General features: G+C 39.8%; 1 long non-coding RNA gene across 1 annotated transcript; it reads left to right on the top strand.

Annotated features, from left to right (window-relative positions):
* The first annotated feature begins 5,616 nt into the window (after positions 1-5,616).
* LOC131535466 (uncharacterized) lies at positions 5,617-5,990 on the top strand. Its single transcript, XR_009269625.1, has 3 exons — positions 5,617-5,730; positions 5,814-5,851; positions 5,961-5,990. It is a non-coding gene; the product is annotated as an uncharacterized LOC131535466 (long non-coding RNA).
* Positions 5,991-6,023: the final 33 nt, after the last annotated feature.

Consider the following 6,023-nt stretch of genomic DNA (forward strand, 5'->3'; position numbering starts at 1 on the left):
GAAATATAAACTTTTGAACTGCGGGTTTCGTCTGGTCAGAGGAGAACTGGCCCTCCGACTGAGCCTGGTTTCTCCCAAGGTTTTCTCCATTCTGTCACAGAGGAGTTTTGGTTCCTTGGCTGTAGCCTCTGGCTTGCTCAGTTGGGGACACTTAATTTCTAGCGATTATCGCGATTTGATTGCACAGCTACTATTTAAACTAAACTGAGCTGAACAATGACATCTCTGAATTCAATAATGAAATGCCTTTAACTGAAAATTGAGTGTTTAATCTTATCATTATACATTACTGACACTCTATCCTCCAATTTGATACTGTTAAGTGCTTTGACACAATCTGCATTATGCGCTATATAAATAAAGGTGACTTGACTTGACTTGACAATACATGCTGAATACTCTCCTCTGAGGCGATTTAAGCTTGATGCAGCTCTTAACATCTGTGTCACACTCAAACTGCGCATGCAGACAAAACTCACCCTTCTGTAGCTTTTAGCAACCCTTAGACCTTGATTAGCTGGTTCAGGTGTTTTTGATTAGGGTTGCAGCTGAACTCTGCAGGACTAAGCCACCCCTGGGTTGGGAGGATAAAAATCCAGTCAATGGGCGAAGCCCCTGATTGTGCAGACCATGAACATCAACTGGCCACCAAACTTTAGCTTCAGGGGTCCAGAATATATTTCTGTGGATGTAAAAAATCCCAAATAGGGTTTAAAATGCTAGTGGTTGTGTATCCTAGGTTTGTACAGCAAATAGTTAGGATTAGAAAGAATCCAAGAGTTGAAGCAGCGTCCAGCTCTGGTAAATCATGATCCTTCGTACTCCTTCTGGCGCTCTCGCCTCGGCTGAGGCCCACCCCTGACATGAGCCACCACCCCACAACCGATAAACTTGGTCTTTTTATTATTGAGCCACAGATAGTGAGATTTTTAAATGTATGAATGAGTATTATTTTTAATTATAAGTGTTACTTATTAATGTTTTTATAGGTATTATTTATTAATTAATCCAACCTCCCTACTAAGGGTAGGTTTTAGGTATTTATTAACATTTATGGATAAAATTTGTAGGAATTAAAATTCTCCAAAGGTTAGGGTTAGGGTTAGGGTTAGGATTAGAAAAAATCCAAGAGCTGAAACAGCGTCCAGCTCTGGTTAATGCTCAGTCCATTACTCCTTCTGGCGCTCTCTCGCCTCGGCGAGGCCGCCCGCCCTAAGCCCACCACACTGTAACCGATGTACTTGGCCTTTTTATTATTGAACCACAGATAGTGAGATTTTTAAATGTATGAACGAGTATTATTTTTAATTATAGGTGTTATTTATTAAGGTTTTTTATAGGTATTTATATTACTTTAATTTATTCGGGGTAGACAGAGTAGGTTTAGGTTGGATAGGGGTAAAGTTATGTGTCTGGGGGGTAAAATGGGTAGGTTTAGGAATGGTGTAGTTATGTCCAGGTTAGGTTAGGGTTAGGGTTAGGGTTAGGATTAGAAAAAATCCAAGAGCTGAAACAGCGTCCAGCTCTGGTTAATGCTCAGTCCTTAGTACTCCTTCTGGCGCTCTCTCGCCTCGGCGAGGCCCGCCCCCCACCCACACTGTAACCGATGTACTTGGCCTTTTTATTATTGAACCACAGATAGTGAGATTTTTAAATGTATGAGCAGTATTATTTTTAATTATAGGTGTTATTTATTAAGGTTTTTTATAGGTATTTATATTACTTTAATTTATTCGGGGTAGACAGAGTAGGTTTAGGTTGGATAGGGGTAAAGTTATGTGTCTGGGGGTAAAATGGGTGAGTTTAGGAATGGTGTAGTTAGGGTTAGGGTTATGTCCATAAGGGTAAAATGGGTGGGTTTAGGAATGGTGAGTTATGTCCATAAGGGTAAAATGGGTGGGTTTGGGTATGTTAGTTAGGGTTAGGGTTAGGGTTAGGGTTAGGATTAGAAAGAATCCAAGAGTTGAAGCAGCGTCCAGCTCTGGTAAATCATGATCCTTCGTACTCCTTCTGGCGCTCTCTCGCCTCGGCTGAGGCCCGCCCCGGCATGAGCCCACCACCCCACAACCGATAAACTTGGTCTTTTTATTATTGAGCCACAGATAGTGAGATTTTTAAATGTATGAATGAGTATTATTTTTAATTATAAGTGTTATTTATTAATGTTTTTATAGGTATTATTTATTAATCCAACCTCCTACTAAGGGTGGGTTTAGGTATTATTAATATTTATGGATAAAATTTGTTTGGGTAATTTATTGAGGTGAAAGAGTAGGTTTAGGTTGGATAGGGGTAAAGTTATGTCTGGGGGTAAAAGCAGTGGGTTTAGGGATGGTGAAGAATGTCTCCATAAGGGTAAAATGGGTGGGTTTAGGGATGGTGATTGTCTCCATAAGGGTAAAATGGGTGGGTTTAGGGATGGTGAGATTGTCTCCATAAGGGTAAAATGGGTGAGTTTGGGTATGTTGTGTGGTATGTCTGTATAATATAGATATGTCGGTTATAATATAATATAAAAAATAAAATAATAATCTCACTCTCTTAAGGACAGAATACAATTCTCCATGGCTCTCCACTATCTCTTAGGCCTCATTCAATCCTCTTGGATACAACGTGTTGAGTCTGTTTATCCAAAACCCTTCTGCTCTTAGTCTGTCCCGTAGACTCCACAGAGGGTTGGTTTGGTACAGTTGCTCTAAGAGAGGAGACCATGTACTAAAATGTTGGATCAGAAACCTCCGTTTGTGTATTTTATGGAGGATAGGGTTAGGGTTAGGATTAGAAAAATCCAAGAGCTGAAACAGCGTCCAGCTCTGGTTAATGCTCAGTCCTTGTACTCCTTCTGGCGCTCTCTCTCGCCTCGGCGAGGCCGCCCGCCCTAAGCCCACCACACTGTAACCGATGTACTTGGCCTTTTTATTATTGAACCACAGATGGTGAGATTTTTAAATGTATGAGCAGTATTATTTTTAATTATAGGTGTTATTTATTAAGGTTTTTATAGGTATTTATATTACTTTAATTTATTAGGGTGAACAGAGTAGGTTTAGGTTGGATAGGGGTAAAGTTATGTCTGGGGGTAAAATGGGTGGGTTTAGGAATGGTGTAGTTATGTCCATAAGGGTAAAATGGGTGGGTTTAGGAATGGTGTAGTTATGTCCATAAGGGTAAAATGGGTGGGTTTAGGAATGGTGTAGTTATGTCCATAAGGGTAAAATGGGTGGGTTTAGGGATGGTTAGGGTTAGGGTTAGGGTTAGGTTAGGTTAGGGTTGAGTTAGGGTTAGGTTAGGGTTAGGGTTAGGGTTAGGGTTAGGGTTAGGATTAGAAAGAATCCAAGAGTTGAAGCAGCGTCCAGCTCTGGTAAATCATGATCCTTCGTACTCCTTCTGGCGCTCTCTCGTCTCGGCTGAGGGCCCCCTGACATGAGCCCACCACCCCACAACCGATAAACTTGGTCTTTTTTATTATTGAGCCACAGATGGTGAGATTTTTAAATGTATGAATGAGTATTATTTTTAATTATAAGTGTTATTTATTAATGTTTTTATAGGTATTTATTAATCCAACCTCCTACTAAGGGTAGGTTTAGGTATTTATTAATATTTATGGATAAAATTTGTTTGGGTAATTTATTAGGGTGGAAAGTAGGTTTAGGTTGGATAGGGGTAAAGTTATGTGTCTGGGGGTAAAATGGGTAGGGTTAGGGTTAGGGATGGTGAAGGTGTCTCCATAAGGGTAAAATGGGTAGGTTTAGGGATGGTGAGATTGTCTCCATAAGGGTAAAATGGGTTAGGTTAGGGATGGTGAAGTTTGTCTCCATAAGGGTAAAATGGGTGGGTTTGGGTATGTTAGTGGTATGTCTGTATAATATAGATATGTCAGTTATAATATAATATAAAAATAAAATAATAATCTCACTCTCTTAAGGACAGAATACAATTCTCCATGGCTCTCCACTATCTCTTAGGCCTCATTCAATCCTCTTGGATACAACGTGTTGAGTCTGTTTATCCAAAACCCTTCTGCTCTTAGTCTGTCCGTAGACTCCACAGAGGGTTGGTTTGTAGTACAGTTGCTCTAAGAGAGGAGACCATGTACTAAGAAATGTTGGATCAGAAACCTCCGTTTGTGTATTTTATGGAGGATGTTATGAGTGTGCTGATATATTCTCGTTCTCACCTCATTTTTAGTCTGTCCGACATACTGTTTTTGCACTTTGTGCAGAAAATTATGAACACAATTTCGGGTGTCTGGAGAGAGTTCTGTCGACCTGATAAATTTGTTTCGTGGTTACATTTTTATCCATTTTAGAGCCAGATAGTATTTGCATGGTCTTCGTTTTCCGATTTTGCTTTTAACTTTACTTTGCACTAAAATATCTAATAAGTTTGTGTTTCTTTTATGCCTTGTGATTGGTTTATGTCTTTGTAAAATCTCTGTGTCCTCTAAAGATTTGGAGAAATTTTGTTTGATAGCGAATTGAGTTGTTTACTTTGGAATGAATAAAGGCCACTAAAGGCACTATTCTTGTTTCCCCAGTTTGAGTTGGCGGTTTGGGGTTGTTATTTATGGATTTAAGGAAGTTTCTGAGGACTGATCTTAAAAATCCTCTACTGTATCCTCTATCTTTCAGTGCTTTAAAGTACTTTGTGGCTTTTATGAACTCATTCTCTTCCGAGCAGATTCGATGGAATCTTAAAAGCTGGGATTTTATAATTCCTTTAAAGGTATGCAGGGGATGAAAGCTGTTTTATGTAGAGACAATGGTGTCCGTTTCTTTAAAGTACACACGGTAGTCCAGTTTGTTGCTTTCCTCAAATTTAGTGCCTTTATGAGTTACTACATCCAGAAAGTTAACTTCTCTGCTGTTCAACTCATACTTCACTGTGATAGATGTCTGATGTGTGTTTAGATGCTCAATAAATTTGATAAACTCTTCTCTCGAATGCTCCCAGACACCCCAAATGTCGTCTAAAATCTGTAATAGTGAGCGGTTTATGGTGGCTGTCGCCAGCGGTCTTCCCAGTGCGCCATGAAGATGTTTGCGTCTGAGGTGCAATTTCTTACCCATGGCAGTGCCCTTGGTTTGGAGGAAAAATCTAGAATCGAACTCGAAGTCATTTTTGGTCAAATGCTAACTTATGATGCTTAAGTTCACTGAGCAGTAGCTCCTGCTGAACACAAAAATAACATTTTGAAGAAGACTGCGGTGCAACCTAGAGGAATTTTCAGGTTCTTATCCATCCTCGACCTGATCTGACCCGAATTACTTAACTTCAGTGCTCAGTAAACTCAGTGTGCATAAATTCATTCTTAATTCCTTTTACTCAGATCAGTTCACTCCGTTCAGAATAAACACATTGGTGCACTGAAGTGTGTAGTTGTTATTATTTAATTTCAGTGTGATGACATGCTTCAGTTTGGTTATATGCTCTTCTCATTAGTAGAAGGTAATCATCTAAACTCTCACATCATTCACACATTGTGACCCCAGAAACACAAGCACCATAATACTTAAAGCTAAATCATTTTGTTAGTATATCAGTTGAAATCCCTGGTCGTATCTCAATGCAGTGTGTCTGAAATTGCTGTGATTGGTCCGCCGGGCCTCTTAGATCACCGATGGAAACAGGACAGAGTTTCCAGAGCTCCGTCATGCTGTCCTGGGTCCGAGGTCCCAATCAGTTCGCCCATCTGCTGCCCGTTTGTTTTGCTGCTAATACTCAGAGGTAGTCAGCAATCAACTTGAATTCTTCACAAAACAAATTCACAACTGACAGCTCAGTTAAACTCTTTAATGTTTGTTTCACAGCCTGCAGTCTAACATCAGGTGTATATGGCTTCAACAAAGTAAGACTGTTTTACTCATTTTCCGTGTTTTCCTGTTAGTATTTAAAAACTGGCGATGGGAGATCAAATGCCTATAATCTTTATTTCATGTCGTTTCGCTCTCTTTCAGCGCAAACAGACCCTTTGCCGCCTGGGACAGGTAATAATTCCATTAGTTGGTTTTGTTGTAAAT

The sequence above is a fragment of the Onychostoma macrolepis genome, unplaced genomic scaffold, assembly GCF_012432095.1.
Source record: "Onychostoma macrolepis isolate SWU-2019 unplaced genomic scaffold, ASM1243209v1 Scaffold273, whole genome shotgun sequence".
Taxonomy (NCBI): Eukaryota; Metazoa; Chordata; class Actinopteri; order Cypriniformes; family Cyprinidae; genus Onychostoma; species Onychostoma macrolepis.